Raw genomic sequence first — 25552 nt, forward strand, 5'->3', positions numbered from 1 at the left:
GGTTGTTATGGTTTCTGTGCCCCTGGTGGGTGATGGCCATTGGGCTTTAGAAGAGGGAAGCTGTCCTTATCCCACAGGAAATGGAAAGTTCCAGGTTAGCCCAAGAGATAACTGATCTTCCAAGTCAAACCTGAAACTACTAAGGGCAAATGCACATTTCCTTGGAGAAGCAGGGTGAGTGGAGAGTGACTAATAGCTGAGCTGGCCAGTCCCTGTGTGGTTGACCATCTCAAGAAGCAGCAGGACATGTGGCTGAGTGCACAGACTCTAAGGGCCCTCTTGTGTTCAAATCTCAGCTCTGGACCTCCTATATGACCTTAGGCAAGGTTTTTCAAAAAAATTTTTAAAGATTTTATTTATTGGGGCGCCTGGGTGTCTTAGGGGGTTAAGGCCTCTGCCTTCGGCTCGGGTCATGGTCTTAGGGTCCTAGGATCGAGCCCCCCATCGGGCTCTCTGCTCAGCAGAGAACCTGCATCCTCTTCTCTCTCTGCCTGCCTCTCTGCCTACTTGTGATCTCTATCAAATAAATAAATAAAAATCTTTAAAAAAAAGATTTTTATTTATTTATTCGACAGAGAGAGAGAGACACTCAGAGAGCAAACACAAGCAAGGGAGTGGGAGAGGGAGAAGCAGGCTTCCCCCTGAGCAAGGAGCCTGATGCAGGGCTCTATCCCAGAATCCTGGGATCATGACCTGGGCAGAAGGCAGACACTTAATTACTGAGCCACCCAGGTGCCCCAGGCAAAGTTTGTTGCTTTAAAAAAATCTTCTTATGCCTCAATTCCCTCTTCTTAAAGTGAAAACAGTAATACAAATACCTATCTCATAGGGCTTTTGTACAAATTAAATAAGTAAAACAGGTAAGGCGCCTTGAGTGATGTCCTGCACAGAGTAAGTGGTATGTAAGTATTAGCTAAGTATTGTTGCTATCACCTCTGATAGAGGTAGGAGCGGGTCCAGGGGATTAGATGGGCAGGGAGAAGAATAGCCTACCTCACATGGAAGAAATATAAACCCAAGGAACTGTGCCTCCCTCCCTCTTATCTCCTAGAGTACATTTCTCTGATTCCTGCTTGTTTCATCTTCTAAAGACATGCATGACAATGAAATATGTGTGTGTACTCCCTTCTCTTAATTAAAGTTACTTCCATGTTAGAAAATAATTCATTGTTAATGATGTCACCTCTCAAATATTTAACAGATTCTGTTTCTTCTTTGGCCTGGGACCATGGAAACTGGAGCAGGAAATCAGATGACTGTACTTGCAATTCAAAGAGCAAATTGCATAATTCTCAGTGATACTGAGGTACAGATGCCTTGCTTTATGTGAAAGTATGGATCTTGGGCCTCTGGTTCTAAATCTTCTTCTCAGAGGCCTTTCACTCTTACTTGGAAGCTATGGATGAAAAGTGTCCGGTCAATAAGGTTAATTCTCACTTAGCCCTTACAACAGGGGGATGTTAACTCTGAGGACCACTTAAGGCCAACAGGAGCCTCTGCTCTGACCTTCCTGAAACTGTGCCTCCTCCAACTGCCATGGGGTGAGGAGCCAAGGAGTTGTGCTGTCCGGAGCCCATACTCCTCTAGACCCTACTCTGGATATGCAAGACCTTAGAATTCTTTACCCAAAGGATCCTGAGCTCATTCCAGTGAATACAGAGGCTTTTTCTCAGGGTTCACCTTCCGGAGATGAACTGTCCTCCTGGGCTGTGCAACCTCTGGGTCCTAAACAAGGCTGGGAGTAGCAGTTTGTTAGGGATCGTGGATGCAGTTGGCTGTACAGATAGGGCATTCACATGCATGGTTGTGAAACCTCCATGGTCTATGTTTCATAGTCAAGGACCAAGCTGGAGTTGGGAAAAAATGCACTCAGAGTAGGCTGATCTCTCTGAGCCTCTACATTCTGCTGTAGCAATTCAAGGAGTCAGAGAATTCTAAATTTGAACATGGCCTTTCATGTTGTTACGAATGTGGATTGGCCAAGGTGGAGGGATAGAACACAAACTATGTAACAGTTGGCTTGATTCATAACTTTTAAAGATTTAAATGTATAGTATGTGAGCCTCCATTTGTACTTTTGCCTAAAGCATCACAAGTATTAGGGGTGGACCCAATTAATGCAGGTACACATTAAAAAAAAGTCCCATGGCCATGATTTTCTTTACTGACACAGAAGTGGCCAAGAAACAGTAGACAGTTCAAAAGCAAGAGCCGAGAAAAACTAAAAAAATACCGTGGATGACTATCCATTACTATTTTTATTCTTTCTTTGTCTTGCAAAAAAAGGGCTCTGGAAAGGAAGGTATGATCACAGTGAATAAATCAAAGTCAATAATGGGACAGTTTCATTGGAAGAGAAAGTAGAAGAAAGCGGAGGGAAAATCCCCAGACATTGGTTCTATCTGTTCTCTGTCAGCCAAAGCTTGGAGTCTGAAAATTATTGCTGAAATAGCTGGAATTCTTAACGAAAGTTCCAGGAAACCTGGGGGCTTCTGGACAGCATATGTGAAGTTAAGAGGAAAGAACTATTCTGTCTTCTGTGAAAGTCACAAGTACGAAGAACAAGGTGTTAACAAGGTAGCAGTTGGGCGTGGCAGGGTGAGCCTGTTTCTTCTTTTCAGGTTTCTTATATTTCCTGTAAATGTCTGAAGCCGAAGCTTACTGGACAGATGAGAGTAGCCCTTCCTTCTCCCAGTAGAGCTCCTGGGGGAGAGTTACAGGTGCCTACTTGGCATGGTGGTATTCCTGGTATGCACACAAGTATCAACTACTCCTAACCTGGTGATTCCAGCTTCAATACCAGTGGCTAGTTGATTCCCATACCATGTACTAGGAGGGGGAAACCAGCAATTGCTAGTGTAGAAGAAACCTAGTCTCAAAAACCAGATTCTTTCCATGTAGATTTCAGTCCTGAGGCTCAGTGGGGGACTCCTTTGATAAGTCCATCTCAGCCTCTCTGTTTATAATCATTGTGGCCTCTGGCAAATCACCAGAATCTCAGTTAGCCTCTCTCTTTGTGTGCGCCATGACACTAACAGGCTCCCTCAGGGGGTTATTGTGAAATTTGCCAGCACAGTGCCTGCTTCACCAACAGATGCTTCCTAAAATGTTTCAGATCCTCTTCCAGATAGCATAATGTTTTAAAATTGGTATACATTTATATCAAACACATACTCTTCCTTTCTTAATTTACTAAAATGAACGTGTGAATTAATTTAAAATTCTTATTTAAATATATTTAAATGATCTAGAAAGTAAATGTCTACTTGTACCCCTCCCCCTCCCCAGACTTAGTCATTCATTGTCTCTACATCATGTAGGATGTATAGCATGGAGAGGAAGTCTTAGGAGGACGGCCGAAATGAAACGAAAGGATGTTGTTTGATTACTTTCTGCCTGTCTTCCAAGGATCTCCTGAGTTAAAAATGCATCTGGCTTCCATTTCCTGCAGAATTTTGCTTATTTGAAATGTTTAAGAAATCAATTGATCCGACTTCAAGCAGACTAGGTTTTGCTGGCTGTGTAAAAACCCAAACCCCCGTTTCTGTCACTCCCACGTCTGGACTTCACAAGCAGCCAATTCCTTTCCTACCTTAGCAAAGGACTTCTTTTTGGCTGCTTACCCTCTGTGCTGAGCCAAGTGTCAGGCTGGGAATTAAGGCAATAAATCTCTGTGATTCCTCATATTTGGAATTTCTCCTGTTGCTTTTGATAAGGAAATGACAGCATCTCACAGCTATATGCATGAATCTCTGAGAAATTTGTAATCCAAATCATGTTTTTCTCACAAAATGGAAAGCAAAATGTGCTAACTCTGGCTTTGAGTTAACCCAGATGGTTTTGAGGGCTTAGGTAGTGAATTCAGAAATCATCTTTGCTTTTGACTGGATTGCACTTGTACATTTTTAGGATGAAAATAAATTCTTCTCTATCTTTTAAAATATTCTGATTAAATCTTTTTCGATTATGGGGGAGGAGCAGCAGCAAAATTTGTTCTAGGTGAAGTCTTTGTAAAAGATCTTCACCTTCCTGTAGTAGGAAGAGACCTCAGTGTTGGTCCCGTTGCTTCCTCCATCCCGTTCCCACATCTACTTTGGTACTTCCAAGTTTCATACTAAGACCCAGTGACTGACCTAAAAGAATATGATTTGGGATCAGCAATTCCTCAAAAATCAAAAGATTTTCCCAAGACCTAACTACATTATCTGAGATGACTAATGACTCCAACCCAGTCTGGCTAACTTCCTGCATGATCACAGCGAAAAGATATTCCCAAAACAACAACAACAACAACAACAACAAAACAAACAAAAAACCAAAAAAACAACAACAAAAAAACCCAAAATGAGGAAAACTTCTCCTTCTCCTCCTCCTCCTCCTCCTCCTCCTCCTCCTCCTCCTCCTCCTCCTCCTCCTTCTTCTTCTTCTTCTTCTTTTCCTTCTTCTTTTTTAAAGTTTCTAGTTGCTTTTGATTGTGCTTTATCCAACAACATCACGACAGCATTCACTTTCTTGCATTTTAGTAGAAGTGGTAAAAATTACTTGGAACAAAAAGCTTCATTCAGCAGCAATCCCTCTGTCCTAGCTCTCGTTTGTCTGAGACCTACACCACACATGAAGAGGAGATCATTTTGAACATCCACGGTCAGAATCCTCCACAGGCTTGGCTAGCTTTGATATGAGGTCAACTAGCAAGTGACTCTCTTCAAAGGAACTATGGTTTTGAGACATACTGCATGCGAAACCCATTTAAAATGAGTTTCTTCCTTTCTCCTTAGTCTACAGTCAGTTCCTGATTTTGATTTTGTTGGCACAGGATAAAATCAATGATTCTGACACATTTGCCATGTGGAGTGAATTGGTATATCCATTCTTTTTACTATTAAGGTAATTGGTTTGTGTTTCACTGCTATAACTAGCTCTTTTGGTGTCACACGGAGAGTCTTCTGAACTATGAAAGCCGTGTCATTGTGTAGCTAATAAAAACAGGTTAATCTAAATTGATCTTGGAAGGTATTTTCTACTTATGTTTGACCATGGGAGTGTCTGATGTCCCAAGAGTTCATTTCAAATAAAATACTGAAATCATAGAGTGAGAAATCTATCAAACCTTCCACTTTCACTTACTTAGTTTTTACTTTTCCTCACGTCCATGCTATGACTTGGGACAAAGGAGATTAGGGAGTTATTTTGAGGACATTGGAAGGTTAGAAAGTCTTTCCTTTGATTTTTACACTTACCGTCGTAAAATGTGGAAGCTCTGAGAGAACTAAGGAATTACATGGCAAACACAATTCCCTTGTTTTGCATTTATCATATTATTTCTTTGGTGTCTACTATGAATTAAGCATTAGAGATAGAGTGACAAATAAGATGTGCAAGATTCTTGTTTTCATGGTGCTTGTATTTCAGTGGAGGGCTTATTATTCAAACAATAAGCCAAACCAGATAATTTTACATAGAGGCAAGGGCTATAGAGGAAAGGAACAGGATCTTGTGATTGGATGGGAGTGGGATCGATGCAATTTTAGACAGACAGTGAGAGTCTTTTGAGGAGGGGGCGGCTGAATAGAACAAAGGAACCAGCCATAGGACACTGGACCGTGAGCAGGCAGTGTGCCTAATAAGTGTCGAGGCGAGTAACAGTCCCTTATGGTGAGGATTAAAGGAGTTAATATGTATAGAATGCTTAGAACAGTGCCTGGCATCCATAAATGCTAACTGCTTTTCATTCATTAAACATTAAATATCTTCCAGGTGCCAGTGTCAGGGCCAGGTGCAAGGAGTTAAGGGTTGCGTGGAGACTGTCCCCACTTCAGGGGGTTCACTTCAGACTCTGGTGCAGTGATTTTCAATCGATTCTGGTTTACGGATCATCTGCCCCTTACTCACTGGCTTTCCTTTTTTCCTGTCTTCTCCCTAACAGAATCCATCTGGATAGGTGTGGAGACTGGAATAGAAATGCACATTTTCTGTAAGCTTGCTCCTGTTCCTTCTTGGGTCCATTAAAAGTAGAGAACCACGTCCACGCACAGATTGTGACCAACTCAAGGTTTTCTGTAATGCAGCACGTGTTACAGCATCAAATATGAGTAGTTGTCCCACAGCAAGGAATATTTCTTAGTACTCAAGAGTAGCTTTGTCCAGTTTATGGAACCTAAATATCATGGAATTTTGTTTCACAATTAACATTCTGTAATGGTTAGGCTTAACTTCTTTGTTGATGTTGAGCTGGCTGAGGATGTTGTGTGTTTTGGATAAATCTGCTTTTTGGCTATGGTTTGGAAGGTTTGTCTGACACTCTTAAGTGTCATTTAAAACCTGCCAGAAAAAAAAAAAAAAGGCTTTTACCTTTTAGGAAGAATGTGCCAACCAATGTTTGCCAAGGCTCTTGTATCCTGGAAGAAATTCTACTTGTAAGTAAATTTGCCTAACTGAAATTCCTCCTGTGGGCTCCTCCCTGTACCTATTTTTAAAGTGTAAAGTGTAATGTCATCAAAAAGGGATATGGGAAAGATTTATTTTATTATCTCTCCGTGGCTTTCTAGACTAGACTGCATCCCATTTGTTTTCTCACTTTAGAATGACTTACATACATTTCTAAAAGGTCTTAGATGCAAAGATCTCGAAGAATATTTGATATAAGGACAGATTCCTGCTCAAGGCTGAGTGCTAACAGCCTCTTACACCCAGACTGGATTCCAGGCCAGCTTAGCTATAAGAGAGGCTGCCAATGTTTTCCTGAAGAGGTCTTGGTCTGGGAACGGATGTAACCCATTTAGTTCCCTTTTAAGCTCTTATTTTTCTGCCCTTACTCGTTTCCATCTTTAGCCACTCAACAGAATGACCAGATAGAATGATGACAATGGAAAGAAGGCTGCCCCAGAGGATGAGGTCAGAAGTGGTCAGGGTGAATGAAGTGATGTAAGCTTAAGGCAAATTTGAGTCTTAGACACAGATCTGAGACTCTTAGAGTCGAGACAATGGTCATAAAAAACCCAAACAACCAAAAAAAACCACCAAAAACCCAAAAACCCAAGGTCAAGAGCTACAGCCAGTCAATTGTTCAGTTTTCTTTTTTATCTCTTCAGGTTGGTAATCCCTGTCACCGAAGAGTATGGAGAAGGGATGGGAAATGTGAACCACATAAAAACCAGTGAAAGATAAAGACCCACTAAGGCTCGGTCCATGTCAGTGAATGACGTAAATATATAGGGCAATGAGAACTCTGTTGTGACACCAGAAGTAAAGAGTATATTAGGCCAGTCTTGCTCCCACAGATACTTTTCTCTTGTCATTTTAATTAGGCTTCACCTGACAACGGGGCTTTTTTTTTTTTTTATACAAATAAAACGATGCTTTTCCTTCCTTAGATTTAACCATTTTTTCCAGCTTTTAGGTTTTAATTATTCATTCAGTGAAGATTTGCTCAGTGCTCAGTGGGTACCAAGGACAGTTCTAACTGCTGGGGACACAACACTAAAGACAGGCCTCTGTCTTTATACAATTTATATGCCATTAAATTCCATTTCTTTTTCTTCTACAAAAATGATCATAGGTAGTTAGTATCCACCAGGCAAGCGAAAATGTTGAAAGGAGCCATTCTCTGTATGAGTGGGGACCTGACAAAGGAACCATAGTCCCAATTTCCTTGGAATTCAGTGTCCCTTTGGTTTTCTCTACATATGAATCCAGTAATTTCTGTGTCCATTTAACAACTACTGTTCACTCAGTTTTGCCTCTATCCTAGATTTACTGGTGATTTTGGTTAAGTCCTTGCACTCCAAAAGTGTTTTCTTGCTCTTATCAATCAGGCATGGGTGATATGGTGGCACTGTCCCCAAACCTTTGAGGCCAATCTCAGTACCACACAGCTGCCTGACCCAGATGAAGATGGTGCTTCCCACGAAAGAGCTGTTGGCTCACAAACCCAGCACATTTCTTCCCTGATTCCACTGTAGCATTTCTTTCTCAAGAGTATAAATCTCAGGCCGATATTTAACATTCCTTTGAACTGAACCGTGGATTTGTACCTTGTGCTTCTCGAGAGCCTGGAGAGCTCTGCTTCCATTATTCATATTTCTAAACATGTCGTAAACAGAAGGCATGGTTTTATAATTCTCTAGTCATGGGTCTTTGAAACTATTTTACAAAAGAACATTTAGAAATATCACAGCAGCTCCGGCTAATTGTCTGGTTCAGAATTCTCTCAGAGTGCAATTCCCTGTGGTAGCCTGGTATCACTGGTGCTGTACATGGCTCATTCTTTAAAAAGTGGTAATGTAGCTTAAAGACTCTTGAATTTAAAACTCTGAAATCAGATTAACTAATACAATTAGAGGGTTAAAGGGCTACAAGTTTTGGAAAACTAATTGTACCTCAGGCTTTCCTACTTTGGAAAATGATATTACTACTTCTCTAGTTCAGGCTCCAAGTTTAGGAGACATTCTTTTTTTTTTTTTTTTTCCATCAAAGATTCTGAAAGTTTATATAGCTCTTTTTTTTTTTTAATATTTAATTTATTTTTTTTTTTATTTCCAGCATAACAGTATTCATTATTTTTGCACCACACCCCGTGCTCCATGCAATCCGTGCCCTCTATAATACCCACCACCTGGTACCCCAACCTCCCACCCCCCGTCCCTTCAAAACCCTCAGATTGTTTTTCAGAGTCCATAGTCTCTCATGGTTCACCTCCCCTTCCAATTTCCCCCAACTCCCTTCTCCACTCTAAGTCCCCATGTCCTATATAGCTCTTTTTTAAATTTATATTTATTTTGATAAATGCATAATAACATTCCAATTTTAAGTTTTGAGGTAAGCTATGATTAAATGACATTGCATGACTCACAAAAGAAGATGTTGAAAAACTCTTTCAGAGTTTTACTGCAGTTTTTAAGTCTGGTGTTATTTGGAGAACAACAACACTTTTTTTCTTCTCCCCTTCCTCTCTTTCTTTCTCTCCTCCTCCTTCTCCCCACCTTCCTCCTCCTTCTTCTTCATTGTGGTAAGAACAAGTAACATGGGATCTACTTTCTTAATAATTTTTAATTTTTAAATTATTTTATTAATTTATTAATTATATTCTATCAATTTATTAATTCATAAACAAAATAAATTTATTAATTATATTTATTAGTACTTTCTTAATAAAATTTTAAGAAATTTTTTAAAATTTTAAGAAATTTTAGGAATGTAAGACAATATGGTTAACAATAAGCACAACATGATATCACAGATCTCTAGAACTTACTCATCTTGAACAGCTGACCCTTTATACATAATTAATAACAACTTTCCATTTCCTCTTCCCCCCAGTGCCTGGCAACCACCATTCTGTTCTGCTTCTATGAATGGACTATTTTAGATACATAGGAATTGTGCTTGAGATGCCCTTCTCTCACACAGCCAGTGCATCAGCCAGTTTTAGGACCTCTTCATAAAAATGCAACCTGAGCCACTATTACTAAGGCACCATCATGTTTTGCCTGGATCATTGTTATAATCCCTCAGTGAAGCCTCTGTTTCCACTCTTGCCCCGGTCTAGTCTGCCCCGAGAAACGAGAATGATGATTTAATGGTGTAGACCAGGCCCTGTCAAAACCATCCCATGCCTCCCTATTGAATTTCTGTGAACTCCAAGTTGCCTCCACAGCCCACAAGGCATGCATCCTATGGCCCTGCCCTCTTCCCGAATACCATCTTGTTAGTCATTGTGCTCTGGCCCGTGGTCTCCTTGCTATTCTGGAGCAAGCCCCGCTGGCTCCCAACCCTGGGACTTTCCACTTGCTTCTCTCTCTGCCTGAATTCCCTTCCAGATCTCTGCACAAGCTAGCCTCCTTCAGACCCCTGATCAAATGTCATCACAGAGAGGTCTACCTGGATCATTCGATTTAAAGTGATCCTCTCTATGCCCCTGGTAATGTTTTTTCTTCATTACCAGACACAGTATTACATATTTATTTGTTTTCCTATTTATTATCTTTTCTTCAACTAAATAGAATGTAAGCTCTGAAGCTAGAATGTCATTTTTGACTTCATTCACTGCTAAATCCCCTAAACTTAAAACAGTGCCAGGCACATAGTAGATTCTCAACACATGTTTGTTGAGTGAATTAATACTTTTTACTATGCTTAAGGTCTAATTAATCTTTTACTTCTACCATATTTGTACAAGGAACTTCTTTCTCATTCAAAGTGTCAGAGCGTAGTCATCTTGTGTCAAGATTTTATTGTTGAAAGAAACCATAATTTTGGGGTAAGCAGAGACCTAAAAATTGGGATTATATGGACCTTATTTTCCTGAAGCTATTTAAAATTTGTGTGCTTTGGGGCACCTGGATGGCTCAATCGGTAAGTGTCTGCCTTCCACTCCCATCATGATCCCAGGGTTCTGGGATCAAGTTCTGGGTTGGGCTCCCTGCTCAGCAGGAAGCCTGCTTCTTCCTTTCCTCTCTTCTTGCTTGTGTTGCCTCTCTCACTGTGTGTCTCTCTGTCAGATAAATAAATCAATAATCTAAAATTTCTGTGCTTCAATTTCCTTCATTTCTCAAATAAAGTTCTCAAATAAACTTTTTCTAGCTTAATTCTGAGTTTGCTGTGTTGATTTAAATATATGCATATACTTGGAATGACATAAAAATCTATTAAAGTGAGATAGTGATATTTTACTCTATTTAAATTATTACCCTTTGTTTCTATAGCTCTGTCTACATGTTTATTTTCCTTCATTATCAAGAATCTTTATATCAGCAGATCTTAGCATATTATAAATACACAATATAAAGAAACCACTAGGACTTTGTTTTGGTAACTGTTCTGTAGTGTTTGGGTTATTGAGGTAAGAAATAGTTTAGTATCAGAAGTCTTACACAAGAAGCTCAAAGAATTAGCAAGGGCCAGGTTTTTAAATCCAAGCAAATCTCCAATAAAAGAGTCTGAAGTGAGTGGGGTTGAATTTCAATCCATCAGCAAAGACACGAGTGTTCTGCAGGAGCCCTTTGGTGAGGACTCTTGGGAGGCTGAAACAGGCAGGAGCACAGAGTTCAGGTGCACAGGACAAGGGCAGCATCCCAGAAGACAAGCAAAACTGGATGAGCTCTTCACTTCACTGCAAATTCCATGAGTGTTGCTATTTACTGCACTTCTGGGCAATAGACCTGAAGATCAAATCTTCCATCCTGGCTCTTTTCCCACATGTAGGACCATTTAAGAAAAACCCATACAGTTACTGCCCATCCTCTCGGTATTTTCTCTTGTGATCACATACCCTGGATAACTCTAACTCTAAAATTCAGTCTTGTTTTAAAGAACTTCCCCAAAATGTAAATTACATTTTAATTTTCCCACTACTTTATAGATGAAGAAAGTGGAGCCCAGAGAGGTTAAATGAGTTGTCTAAGGATGCATAACAAGTTGGAAATTAATTCCAAGTTGGTGCTCTTTTTGTGTGGGTAGAAGCACGTCTTTATCTACATCAATTGATTTTATTTGGAAGAATCAGAAAAAACTCTTGCGTCAGAATATATTTTATGAGTTTTTTCAGACATTGACCTGGGACCTCATAACTGTTTACAGGTAACGATTGTTTGGGTAACTATTTTAAATTGCCAGTATAAGAGAGCAATCTCTCTCTGGGAGTGGTCTAGGTTCAATTCCAGCTGTACTGCTTTACTGGTTGGGCAGCCTCAGGCAAGGTTCTTAAATTTTTAAAATTTTTTAAAAAAATCTTGTTATATTTCCTTTCTGGGAAAACAGGAATAATAATTGTATCGAACTCATTGGGCTGCTATGTATAACTGAACATATATTAAGTATTAGAGCAGCGCCTGGTACCTAGGAAGTGCTAGATACATATTTACATTTATACCTAGATACAAACCTTGACAATACTGAAGTGCATTAGAACCTATTCTTAGGGGTTCTCATCTTGAACACAGTTTTGGGGGGGGGGGAAAAGCATTGTTCCAAAGAAAACTCTTCATTGTCGTCTCTAGATGTAGTAATTGAAAACCATCGCTAGATGGCAACTGTAATCCACTGTGACTTCAGCAGCCGTGGGTTTTAGCAGATGGGTCAAACCTTGGAGTCTATTTTCAATGCCTCACAGCGTTGCAAACTCAGGCTGCCTCTTCCCCACAAGGTGGGTCTTTAACAGAACAGTTTCGATCAGCAAAATTTGCCTTCTCTGGCCACTTTTGGGACGTACCCACAGGCTCCCAGTCCTCCTTATGGTGTGTCACAGAAGACTGCATTTCCCTGCCTCCATCCTATCGTGAATTTGCGTATCAGGAATGCTCTTAGCCAGGTGACTACAGGACAGTGTCCCTGTCCTGTGTTAATAAGGTTCATCAGTGATTCTCCAAATGGGTCTCTCAGCATCACCTGGGAACTTGTTAACATGTAAATACTTGTTCCCCATCTCAGACCTGCTGACCAGGAATCAGTGTTTTAACAAGCCCTCCTGATGATTCTGACGTCTGCTAAAGTTAGGGAACCACTGAGATGAATCACTGTTCAACATTAAATATATGTTGGCACTGGGCGGTTCCTCAGAGGATATTTTGCAGAACCCGCTCATTTTGCTGAGAAGGAAACTGAGTCCAGAGAAGTTAAATGACTCACTAAAGACCACAGGGTTAAGCTTGTGGCAGAGCCAGGTCCCAGGGCTGCCAAGTTGCATTCCCCGGTTTTTCCAACCCTCACCCAATTTCCCCCTCACAACTAAGGCTACCAAGTACACATTCTAGCCTTATTCCTACTCATGAAGGGAAAAAAAAAAAAGTATCTTCTTATACAGGAGTTGGTTCATTCATTACAACTGACATTTCTACAGGGATAAAAAATGGAGTGTGATGCATTTTCAATCCTAAGTGTGTGTTTGTGTGTGTTTGTTTGTGTGTGTGTGTGTGTTTGTGTGTGCGTGTGTGTGTTGGAAGTGATCAAGGGGATCAAGTAAAAAAAAGCCACATTCTCAATTGCTAGGAGAGGCTTATATGCAGGGTACCCTGGAAAATGGATGAGAGTAAATAAGACAGGCAAAGACAGTATCTTACCTATCTTAGGGAAGATATGTAAGAGGAGGAAGCTTCAGAGCTGAACTTCGGGGTGGTGGGTAGGAATTCACCAGGAGAAGCAGGGAAAGAGACCAAATTAAAAAAAAGAGACCAGCATGTGTAAGGGCGTGGGGCCATGAAACAGTGTGGTGAATCACAAGAGTTGGGGTTGATGGAGGGGTAGGGTGTATGGATGTGGAGGAATTACCATGTTATAAATAATAATGACATCACTACTACTACTAATAGCTGACACTTACTGAATTTAACTATGCAGCAAGTATTGCACTAAACATCTTACATGTATTATTAGTTTAATTCTTTTTTTTTTTTAAGATTTTATTTATTTATTTGACAGAGAGAGATCACAAATAGGCAGAGAGTCAGGCAGAGAGAGAGAGAGGAGGAAGCAGGCTCCCTGCCGGGCAGAGAGCCCAATGTGGGACTCAATCCCAGGATCCTGAGATCAAGACCTGAGCTGAAGGCAGAGCCTTAACCCACTGAGCCAGCCAGGCACCCCTATTAGTTTAATTCTTAAACAACTTTGTGATCCTCTACTCTTATTCCTATTTTATAGATGATAATAGAAACACATGTACTGTTCTGTTTTCCTTAAAATCAAGTGTTACTATTTTCCATTTCTTAGACAGACATTGAACTTGGAAAAAGAGTTTTGATATTTACTTGTTCCACAACAATCTCCATAATGCATAGTAAGTATATAGTTTTGAGGTGAGAGGAATGTTTTTAATACATATAATTTTATTATAAGCGTATTTTTCATAAATGCATAAAATCAGGAGGATTTTGATAGCCTTTCTTTTTTAACTCAAGGAATTTCCTGAGAAATTAATTTTTTTGCTCCTTAGTTTTCTCATCTGCAAAATATTGATATTGGATGAGATAATCGAGAAGGCTCCTTTCGGTGGATTTATGATTTAATGATTAAATGGCCCAAAGAACTCATTTCTGAGGTTTTTTTTTCTTTTTTTGTAGTAAAATTTTAGTTTTGTTTCCATAAAAGAAGTTTTCAAACCAAATATTTCTCCAGGAATTTTTAAATGGGATGCCTAAATACTTTACATTTCACCTTTGAGGATCTCTAAGAATCTATCCGGCTCAAAGATGTGATTATATGATATATTCTCACATGACATTTCACACATCTCCGGGCCTAAGAACCAAGGCCAGTTTTAGGCAGACGCCTTTGGCAATGATGAATGGTAAATTTGTTTCAAGGGGGACAAGTTGCATTTTACACGGTGCTGTCCTTTTCTGATTGCTGCAATAATCGTTCAGAGCTTCAGAGCTCATATTGTGACCTTGATCTTAACATTTGTATTCATAGCTGAGGGCAAACCACTTTCTTAAGAAAGTCTAGAAAACCTAACCCAATTTTCACCTTTCTTGTCTAGAGAATTTGAATAGTACACAGGGTGATTTATCTTCAATAAAGGAAGGGTAATAATGCCTGAAAGAAGAACCTATAAAATGTATTATTATTTATAAATTTTGTGATTAAGAACAAAATTTGCATTTTACTCCTCTCAATTTTTGCCTTTCTCATTTATAGGCACTTTTGGAGTTGATTACAGAAGTTTTTCTACTCACTTATTATAAAAGCAATGTATATTTATTCTGAAACTATTACAGAAAAGTGTAATTAGGGACATTGAGATGTCTGCAATTCTGCCACCCACAGTTGGTTATTTTGTTTTTCTTTTATTCTAGGTAAGCAAGAACATTAGAGAATTGGCAATTTGACAAATTCTTTGAAAAATTAATATATAATTAGCTAATTTACACAACTTTTAATCCCTACCTTCAAAGGTAACATATTACTATCATCGTATAAAAAGTTATAAAACTCTTTAGTTTTCACTGTTTTGTGATTTTCAGTGCCATTTTGATTTAAGTCCCTCTCTGTTTGTTCGTTTTAATTCTCCTTTTTCCAGAAAATATTTAAGATCATTTGAGCCCACTTCCTTCCAAGTAGATATAAAATAGAGAGGGAATTGCACCTCTGAAATTCATACCACACTGTTTTGGGGTTTTGTGGGTTTTTGTTTTTTAACATGAGACCTTTGCTTTATAAACAACGGCAAGTTTCAACACACTGAGAGCAGTGTTAAAAAGATTTCTGTCATAACGTATAGAAAAAAACATTGTAACATCAAGAAAATAACAAAGATTTTTATTGCAACCTTTAAAAAGTAAAAAGTAACTCCACCTTCATATAATCTTGTTTGGTGTTATGTATTTTTCAAAAACCTGTTCTCAAGCCTACCAACTCTCTACTCTTTGAGGGCAGGGCTCTGGTCTTATGACTCAATATTCCTTCAATGTCTAGAGCTGATCCACTGTATTTGCTGGATAAATGCTTGTGGATTTAAAATGGATAAAAGAGAATAAATTCCAAATATTTGAATATTTTTTAATAGGTTTCTCTGTGATTCCTAATAGCATTGCAGTAACAGACAGCAATGGTTAAGAGCTTAGCTTCTGCTCCCACTGTGGATTTTCAAATTCCCAAATGAGATAATCTTGGTCTAACTCTCAGCAGAGTGCTGAGTCCACATAATAAATGCCAAATAGATGTTAGCTTTCAGTGATTGGGCTATTTTTTACTATATATATATATTTTTTCTCCTGAATAAGAATCCATTTTTTTTCCTGAGGACTTGCAGTTAGATTTTTCAAAACAGGAATAAGTTCCTGCTTCAGGGGTTATATATAAAATGTCTTACAGAGTTGGTAGGGAGAATAAAATATGCCATATTTTATAATAAATTTATATGTAATTGCCTGTATCACCTAATACTCCAATGTCTCATTCACTTATAATGTTTAATGGGAACATATTTTAAAATAGTGTGCTGCAGAGTCATAAATATAATTTATAGTTCTTTCCATGGTTCTCGTACTCTAAGCCTTTCAAGCATTCAGCAAGTATAATATGACCCCTTTCAATGAATGAGTAATTTGAAGCATCAGCTAATGATGCCTGACATTTCCCCTACATATGGAAGATATATGAGAATTACCAAATTGATGACCAAATTACAGCTGTGAATCTGCATTGTTCTATGTGTGACAGAATCATTGGAAATTTGTCTCAAACATATCAAGACAGATGCATAAACAAGCCCAGTACCGTGAAATTCTGAACATTGGAATCTTCTAGTCCAGCTCTATCCGGTAGAAACGATGAGAGACTTTCAGACAATAGAAACAAAGAGAAACATATAGGACTTCACATTAGATGTTTCTCTTTGTTTCTATTGTCTGAAAGTCTCTCATCGTTTCTACCGGATAGAGCTGGACTAGAAGATTCCATAGAGCTGGACTAGAAGATTCCAATGTTCAGAATTTCACGGTACTGGGCTTGTTTATGCATCTGTCTTGATATGTTTGAGACAAATTTCCAATGATTCTGTCACACATAGAACAATGCAGATTCACAGCTGTAATTTGGTCATCAATTTGGTAATTCTCATATATCTTCCATATGTAGCCACATTAGAAAATTAAAACAGGGATGCCTGGGTGGCTCAGTTGGTTAAGCAACTGCCTTCGGCTCTGGTCATGATCCCAGCGTCCTGGGATTGAGTCCCACATCGGGCTCCTTGCTTGGCAGGGAGCCTGCTTCTCTCTCTGCCTCTGTCTGCCTGTGCTCTCTCTCTCTGACAAATAAATAAATAAAATCTTTTTTTAAAAAAAGTTAAAATAAACAGGTGAGATAAATTTAAATATGTTTTATTTAACACAAGATATCCAAAATATGGTCATCTTTTTTTTTTTTTTTAAGATTTTATTTATTTATTTGAGAGAGAGACAGTGAGAGAGAGCATGAGCAAGGAGAAGTCAGAGAGAGAAGCAGACTCCCCATGGAGCTGGGAGCCCGATGCGGGACCTGATCCCAGGACTCCGGGATCATGACCTGAGCTGAAGGCAGTCATCCAACCAACTGAGCCACCCAGGCGTCCCCAAAATATGGTCATCTTAATGTACAATCGATATAAGAGGTATTGAGATATTTTACATTCTTTGTGTTTTCATTCAAAGTCTTAGAAATCTCACATGTGTCTTACACTCACAATACGTCTCAACTGGGACTAGCCACATTTCAAGTGCTCAAGCCATGTGGCTCATGGCTACCATATTGGGCAGTGCTGCTCTAATCATTTCAGCTTTGGAGGCACCAGAGGCTGGCAGCATGGCGTAAAGGTGAGGAGACAGAGACCAGCTTGGAATCTTGTGTGCCTGTTCTTGGTTCTGACATTTGATATCGAAGTGGCTGTGAACAGTGATTTAGTGTCTCTGGGCCTCAAATTTCTGCTCTCTGTAATGGAGGTTGTTAGTAACTGCAATACTCCTCTTAGGAGGCTGGGTGTAAGATTAAATAAGATACTGTGTGTGTAAGTGCTCTGTTAGATCAGAAAGCACCATACATATGTAAGGCATTATTAGCCCTGTTATTGTAGATTTACTCTCATGACTTGCCGAAGGCCACATTCCCCGTTGGTAGGAGAATCAAGGATAGAATCTGGGGATTCTGACTTCTAGCCATCTGCTTCAACTAAAGCCGTTCGTACCAAGCCAGCTTTAGAAAAACAAAACAAAATAAAAAACCTCCAAACTTTTCTACTTCAAAAAAGAAATAAGGAAGAGAGGATCAGTAAGAAGTAAATTCCATCTTAAATAGTTAAGGTCTTCTTGACAATTTTCATAATGTTCTGAAGTTAAAATGATACATATATTTATATACTTAGATATCAGAATTACAACCATCAAGGATTGGACTTTATTGCTGTCATATAGTCTAAAACCCTATGTTCTTCAATATTTCAGACAACTTCTAAATTGAACTGTGGTTTCCCTACTCTATTTACCTCCAAAATATAGTAGAACCACAAGAAAGCCCTTCTGCAGTGGGCTTGATTAATGAAACAGATATGGATCAATTCAGCAGATTTTCCATGGATACTTTCGGTTACAGATATAGCTCATGAATTCTCACGTGTGAGATACCTCTCTAGTGTCAATGCAAGAGATACATTTATCTCTGAACAGAAAGTGAGAATAATTCCATTCAATCCATACTATTTAAGTGTGTGTAAGGCCCATTAGGTATTTTAATGAGTGAAAGCAGTTTATTTCCATGATAATTGTCACTAAGAGATATATGTTATTTAACTTGAAGAAAATATGGAAATCTCTACCAAAATGTCTATGACATATGATTCCATAATCTATATTTTCAGAAAGTAAAAAGATGATCTGAAGGATAACTCCAGATTATTCAATAATTTTAAAATTAGCATTCTTTACTTTTGGAGAGCACACAGAGGATTAGCTATCATGAGTTATTTCCATTTTTCTAACTGTAAGTCTATCATGGTTTTTATATTTACATTTTTTTTTCTAAATTCATTTCAAATGAATTTCTTCATGGAACTTGAAAAACCACACAAAATATCTAGAGCTGTATACTATACGAAATTAGGTACAAACCAAGTTTGTTTTCACTGAGAAGAAACCCATTCAAAAAGTTCTTTATTCTTTTCTCTATCAAAATTCTTTCTTTAAAATGACTTTCAGCTGGTTATTTTTATTAGAAAGTTATCACATATAAGCTTTGGCCTGCCTGAGTTGATGACTATGTTGAATGAATGTAATTTTTATTTTCATTTGCTGAATCATTGCTGTTGACTATTGAATGAAATCGTTTTTTGAGTAACCTTTACATTTTATTGCTTTTGCACCCTAGTGTAAAAACAAAGCTTAATTTTTAAAAAGTCCAATAAAATGTATTTTTGATATTTACACCATAACTTTACAAGCAGTTCCTCTCCTCTACCCTATAATAACCACCTCCTGTATTTTTATGATTTAGTTTAACATTATTATTATAATTTTTTACTGGGTGAGCCCATCAATGTCCTTGGCAGCAAGATTTTGTTAGCAGAAATCCAGAAGCCGAGCCTGTAGTTGATTGCAACAATTATAAAATTTCTTTGGATTGAGTTCAGAGCCTTACCCTGACATTATGAATGTAACAGAGTCATACCTCCTTCATCAGCTTTTCCAAAATACATGATTGGTTTGAGTCCTCTAAGCTTTGCTTAAACGGACATCTATTTTTACTCAATGGTTTTGCATTATAAATATTTCATTTGATTAACATCTGGCTTTGATGGAATCCAGCCAAAACAATTAGAGGTACCTGTAGTAAAAATGTGATACCTTAGGAAAATCATTAAAGTATTTGCATTTCTTCAAAAATTCTGAACGGATTCGTTCTAGACAGGATGTGGTCCTGTGGCATTAGCTGTAGGGTCCGATGCTATGCTTTTCTTTTTGTTCAAGTGCACCTTGAGCAAAGATGTAAAAATCTGAGGAATCTTAACTCTTTAGTCTTCAAATTACCAAATAAAATGAAATAGACTATGAAAAGCCATTGTGCTATTGAATATCAGGAAATATTGAGTTGGGTATCCAAAAGTCACACTTAAGACCAGGCAATGGTAAGAACCATGGGATGGCTGCGGATACTATGAAATAATGTCTACTTGTCAGAAATGAATGGTGTTTTTCCTTTTTCCAGTCAAAGTTCAAAAGTTAATGGTGTACTTGATGTTTTAATTGTTTCAACTAAGAGATCAATCAAAGAATAAGAAATATTGGCATGTTGTTGGTTTTTAATTGTGGATATATTCAATATTATATGAATAAAGCTGCACTTGTTATATCTCACTCTGTTTCATACATCCTAGATTGTCATTAGGGAAATTTAATACATGTCACTTCAGTCATCTGAAAGGCATCATTTCTTCATTTCAGCTCATAACTCAAAACTATAAAGTATCAGCCAGACCCCCCCCCCAAAAAAAAGCCAACAAAACCTTGGCCCAATTAAGAGAAATTTGATAATGGTAGAAAAGCACATACAGACATGACTGGGAGATGATAAGATTATTTTAATTTTCCCATTTGCACTGGAATTATTTATTTTACAAATCTCCAGATCTTTTATTACTTAAAACCCTCTGCTGAATCATGAAAAGAAGCTTAAGTTAGCAATTTTCCTCTGCAAAATCTAGCTGCTAGCATCTGGTGAACACTTGGATACCTAGTCAGGTCCTATGGAAGTAATTATTTTAAGACTCTATTCAACATGCTTGGGCTTAAAAATCAGCTAGAATCACACTCTGCACATGTATTTTACCCTGGGGGATTTTAAAACCTGGCATTAGTGATGGTCTCCAGGCTTTTTGCGGCAGTGAAGATGTGGATGGGACATAGGAACTGCAGGTAGGCCGGATACCCCAGTGTCTGCCAATAGCCCCTGTGCTCAGGGATAGTGACTTCAGTCCACAGTTGGCCTGTGGACCACCCAGGGCCGGGCCACTGCACCACCCACCATTGCTTCTCACACTTACATTTAGACTTGGCCAGCCTGTGGAATCAAGAACCGGTGTCCTTGCTTGTGCTTTCTTGTGGCACGCCTACAGCTGGTTTCTTTTTCTTCTCCAGATGCTGCTTCACTTTCCAGAATAGCTTCTGAGGTAGGAAAAAAGAAGATAATTCTACTCATTTGGAAGACAACAAGAAGCTGAGTAATTATCAAAGTATATTGTTTTGGGGTCAAAGGAGAAATTATATAATAAGATTGTATAAGTACATGCTTCGGTAAAAAATATTATTTACCAAAATGTAAGTGTACATTTAGAAGATACAGAGATTCTCGTAAAGTGATTAGGAGAGAATAATTCTTTGTGTTTCTACATATACAAATATAGATTTATTTATTTTAATACATGTACTTTATAGAGGTTTTTGTCCAGATGATCAATCTATTGTATGCCTTTATTGGTTTTCATGGTTATATTATGTGTTAAGTTCTCATTCATTTAATTCCCATTAATACAGATTTAAGATAATTTAGAAAGGATTTGGCATTTGCTACAGAGGAAGCAAATTTATGAGGAAGTAATGCCTAAGGGAGAAAAGTTAAACTTATTTAAGAAAAGTAAATTTTTCCAGCAACAGGTTTCCATCTAATTTGCATACAACAGCATTTGAGTTAGAAATTGTTCTTTGTTATTTATCAAGTCAGATCTGATAGAACTTTAATTTGGCAACACTTTCAGGTTTTCATTTGAGCTTTTGCTGTAATTTAATTAATGAAATGTGCTTTTTAAGTCATCTGTAATTTAGATTTTTACAAATCATATGGACTTCTCTCGACATGAACTCAATTTTCAGAAATTTAACTGTGTAATAGATACTCTCTAACTTATTTTGATATATTTCACAGAGACTTGTTTAGGAAATATTCTCTGCATTTGTTTCTCAAAAAAGATTTAAACAGGAACAACTTCAGACATTTAGATAATTAAAAAGGTTTGAAAGTCATTATTGGTTGGATACATGGAGGACATGAGGAGATGGAGAGGAGAAGGGAGTTGAGGGAAATTGGAAGGGGAGGTGAACCATGAGAGACTATGGACTCTGAAAAACAACCTGAGGGTTTTGAAGGGGTGGGGGTGGGAGGTTGGGGGAACCAGGTGGTGGGTATTAGGGAGGGCATGTATTGAATGGAGCACTGGGTGTGGTGCATAAACAATGAATACTGTTATGCTGAAAAGAAATAAAAAAAAAAGAAGTAAGTGGAGAATTGGGTATCCAATTTAGAATTTCTGCAGTGTGATATATGTGATATATTCTAGAGTAGTAATAGTCAGTAAAACTTTCTGTGATAAGGGAAATGTTCCGTAACTCACTATTCTCTGTGTTAGCCACTAGTTGCATATGACTACTGAGTTCTTGAAACGTAGCTAGTATGAGTGAGGAACTGAGTTTTTGGTTTTATTTCATTTTAATAAACTTAAATGGAAAGATCTACTTGTGGCTAATGGAGACTATAGATCTAGAATTTTTTTGTATTCTGTATTTAACATAAAATGAAGAAGTACTTGAATGTGTTCTAGCCGCTAAATGTCAATAAAACCTAAGTGTTCCCAAAACACAAGGCCCGGGCTCTGACTCATGTACATAGGCCTGATGGCTGGATGCACCAACACTCTGAACTTTGGCTCAACTTGTGGATGCTCAGACTCAAGTTTGGGTTCACCACAGGTAACTTGAGAACACAGACTCTAGAAAGCTACGGGATCTCAAATGATCTCTTGCAATAAAGGTCAATGATGGTAAGTGGACTCAGAGATTGACTTCCAGTTTGTTGCTGTGTAGTGTGACTGGTAGTTAACAAGGACAGGCGTGAAGGAGATACTGGCCCAACAGCTGCCTCCATGAAAAAGAAACTCTTCAGATTCACACTGGACAGGAGGAGCAGACTGATAATTCTTCTGTGCCTTTGCCCAAATTATTCCTCAATAAATATTCACAGAGCACTGCTATGTACGAGGCACAGTGCATAAATGTTGGGAAAAAAATAGAGCCCTCTGCTCTCATGGTAGTTAACTGTATTATTTTCCAGTATCTCCTTCCAAAATTCATTTTTTCCTAGATACGATGAAAATAAAATAGGAGAAAGATACACAGGATGGACAGAAATGCTGAGCATCACTATCAGGTGTGTGTCATACATCTTATTCCTTTTACATCTCTCTGTAGTTTTCATGGTTCCGCACCCAGATAGATGACAAAATCAGTTTTTGAAATGCAACTCTGGAAGCAGAGAAAATAAAAGAAAAGACCCCAATGGCATTTTTAGAACATGAGATGAGTATCATCACTTAGCACTTATTGAGTGTTTACAACATGTTTAAAATGAGTTCTTTCCTCTCTAGTAGCCAGAAGAATGTCCTTTAAAATAATTATTGCTTTTTTGTTGCTGTTATGGATAACACTTTTTTTTTCTTTGCCAATTAAAACACTGTAAGAGAGTATGCTACCATCACCACTCAAAAAATAAATCAAATTATTCAATATTCAAACATGGATTGTAAGACCTGAAAAGAACTACTGGCTACATGGGCCAAAAGTAGCTCATTGTATTTTAGTTCATTTCGGAAGCATGAGCCAGAAATGTGGCCAAGTACTAAGCATGAACTATTTAGCTAGACTTCTTTTTTTTTCTTTGCCTCCACACAGCAACCGCATAATTAGATGTATGGTTCAACCTGCATATTTAATTGAATTTTCAAATGTGTCAGTGATGGCAATTTAAGGATGAAAAGGATTATGAATTAAATTAAGTGAATCCAGCTACAATACATAATAAAGTATCTAAAGACCTTAAAGTCATTTCTCCAAATATGTCATTTGATAATGTCCTTGATTTTGTAGACAGATACTTTGGAAATAATTTAAAGAAATGAATTACAAAGCAATGGAAAATATCACAAAGAAAAAAGAGATGAGTGATATAAATTCTTAAAAACCAGTTGCATATAAAAACATTATGGTGGGGGAGAGGAACCATGAGAGACTCTGGACTCTGAAAAACAATCTGAGGGTTTTGAGGAGGCGGGGGTTGGGAAGTTGGGTGAGCCTGGTGGTGGGTATTATGCAGGGCATGTATTGCATGGAGCACTGGGTGTGGTACATAAACAATGAATTCTGGAACACTGAAAAGAAATTTAAAAAATTAAAAAAAATTATGAACAAAATTAAAAGGTAAAGAGGAGTTTGCTTACTTCTTTAAGCAATTTGATACCCTCTCGAGGGTTTGAAAACATCGCCACAAATTCTTTGGTCCTTCTCTGTGTTCCCTCCCATCGAATCTGGGAGAACTAGTGACTGTTTATACCAATAGGGTGCAGTGGAGATGTTACTATATGACCTGTGAGCTTGGCTCATATAAGGCTCATACAAGCCCAGCAACAAAGATGCTTCCTGGTTTCTAAGATGCTGTCTTTTGGAGTCCTGGGCCTCTAAGGAACACGTGTCACTCCCCCTGAGGCCACGTGGCTGGGCAGCCATGCGCTGGTGCTGCATGTGACCAGGCCGGCAGAACTCGGTCTTCCTTCTACCCTCACCAGATCACTAAACCTATGAGTCAAGCCATTTGGGGCTCTCTGGAACAGCCGATCTGCCAGGCGAGTAAGCCATAAGAGCAGAAGAAGCAACCAGCCGAGACCCATAAAATTATGAGATAAAAATAAAATGTTTGTTTGAAGCCACCGCATGTTGATATGACTTGTTATGCAGCAATAGGTAACTGGAGCATAGCCTCTTGTATGTATGGTATTTTTACAATGAAAATTTAAAAACTAAAGTGAAATATTCTCTGGGATGTTATTTGCAAAAGTTGATTAGTTAAAGGCAGTCTTAGTATTCTTCTTATATAAAGAGCTCTTACAAATCACCAAGAAAGAAGTAGCAATACCATGTAGGAAAATGGACAATTAAGTGAACATAAAATTCACAAAAGAAAAATGAAAAGGCTAAGAAACATGTAAAAAATGTTCAATCTCATTAGAAAGTAAAGCGAGTGTGAATTAAGTAATAGAGTTAAAAGTTTTGTTATCAAACTGGCAAAGATAAAAAATTGTATTTAATGTTGATTTAGGTTAAGTGGCAGTTTAAATGGCACAAGTTTTCTAGAAAATAAATTGATATTACATGAGTAAAGTTTTAAGAATATCCTATTCTTTGATACCACTAGAATCTAGGAATTTGGATGAGAAAGTAATCAGAAATGAAGTAAAATAACATATAAAACGTTTTTCACAGTTTATAGGAACAAAAATATAGAAACAAGTTAAATGTCAATCAGTACCATTAAAGAAACCATGTATTTTATAATACAAAATATTATTTTATTATTTAGAATAAAATTTCAAAGATATTTTGTTGATTCTGACCTAGGGATACCATATTAGAGTACAAAAATACCAGGGCTTTAAGTCACGTAGACCAAACTTTGAATCACAGATTTGCCATTTACTTTGACTGGATATTTGGAAATTTGATTTATCTCTCCCCAAGTTTCAGTTTTCAGATAAGAAAAATGGGGCTAAGTAACTATACCACTGGTGGTAGTGATAATTAAAAGAGATTACTTTTGTAAAAATAAGCATAGTAGTTTCTTAATATGTGTTGTTTCTTTTCTTACAATCTGAGGCATCATCTGAGCTCCATATCCAAATTCACATTAATTCCCAGTTTACTAAAATTTCTTCCACTCTGGTTCACTCTTTACATCGCTTTCCACCACTGTCTTGTCCTTACACGTTAGAGAAATCTCAAAAACAAAAGCAAACGCAATCCCATCAATTTTCTTGCTTACCATCCTTCAATGATTCTAGTTGCATTAAAAAAAAAAATGTATCTATTCTTGCCCCAATCTCCACACAGCAGATGGGGTGAATGTTGGAAAAGTAAATCAGATCATGCTATTCTTCTGCTTAACCACCCCAGCCCCTTGCACCCAATAGCTCCTCATAGCACTTAGAACAGACCTACACTTTTTTTCTGGCTTCCATGACCAATATGATTCCTACTTGGCCCACCTCCTGATTTTACCC

At 38.0% G+C, this 25552-nt stretch overlaps 1 protein-coding gene and 1 long non-coding RNA gene across 5 annotated transcripts in view; one reads left to right on the forward strand and one right to left on the reverse strand.

The window, feature by feature from the left end:
* COL8A1 (collagen type VIII alpha 1 chain) overlaps nt 1–25552 on the reverse strand; it is a 153126-nt gene that overhangs the window by 33397 nt on the left and 94177 nt on the right. For all 4 annotated transcript variants that reach the window (XM_032351181.1, XM_032351170.1, XM_032351191.1 and 1 more), the window contains one exon: nt 20498–20618. The gene's annotated coding sequence lies outside the window, so the exon portion shown is untranslated. The remainder of the gene's footprint in view (nt 1–20497; nt 20619–25552) is intronic.
* On the forward strand, nt 6357–7171 carry LOC116595152. The gene is made up of 3 exons (XR_004287540.1): nt 6357–6416; nt 6832–6904; nt 7092–7171. It is a non-coding gene; the product is annotated as an uncharacterized LOC116595152 (long non-coding RNA).

Source organism: Mustela erminea, chromosome 1 (genome assembly GCF_009829155.1).
Source record: "Mustela erminea isolate mMusErm1 chromosome 1, mMusErm1.Pri, whole genome shotgun sequence".
NCBI classification, from domain to species: domain Eukaryota; kingdom Metazoa; phylum Chordata; class Mammalia; order Carnivora; family Mustelidae; genus Mustela; species Mustela erminea.